We start from the raw sequence: 403 nt of genomic DNA, 5'->3' as shown, positions 1-403 counted from the left end.
CTATCGCCTGTACGTACGGTCGAGTCGGTACGGAAGCCGCCTAGTGCCGGCGCGGGCACGTTTTTCGCAGCCGGCGCCGTCACGTTTTTCGTAGCCGGCGCGGTCACCTTTTTCGCAGCCGGCGACGTCACGTTCTTTCGCAGCCGGCGACGTCACGTTTTTCGTTGTCGTCGTCGTCATCATTACTCGTCCGAACAAGGCTAAAACAGCACCGCGAGCGAGCGAAAACACGGCGGCGGCGGCGAGCGAGCAGAATCGGTGCGGTCGCCTTATTCGCAGCCGGCGCGGTCACCTTTTGCGTCGTAGCCGGCGCCGTCATCTTTTGCGTCGTAGCCGGCGCGGTCACCTTTTTCGCAGCCGGGGACGTCACGTTCTTTCGCAGCCGGCGACGTCACGTTTTTCG

This window comes from Priapulus caudatus, unplaced genomic scaffold (genome assembly GCF_000485595.1).
Source record: "Priapulus caudatus unplaced genomic scaffold, Priapulus_caudatus-5.0.1 Scaffold567, whole genome shotgun sequence".
Classification (NCBI taxonomy): Eukaryota; Metazoa; Priapulida; class Priapulimorpha; order Priapulimorphida; family Priapulidae; genus Priapulus; species Priapulus caudatus.
Note: the sequence above shows the minus strand (reverse complement) of the source record.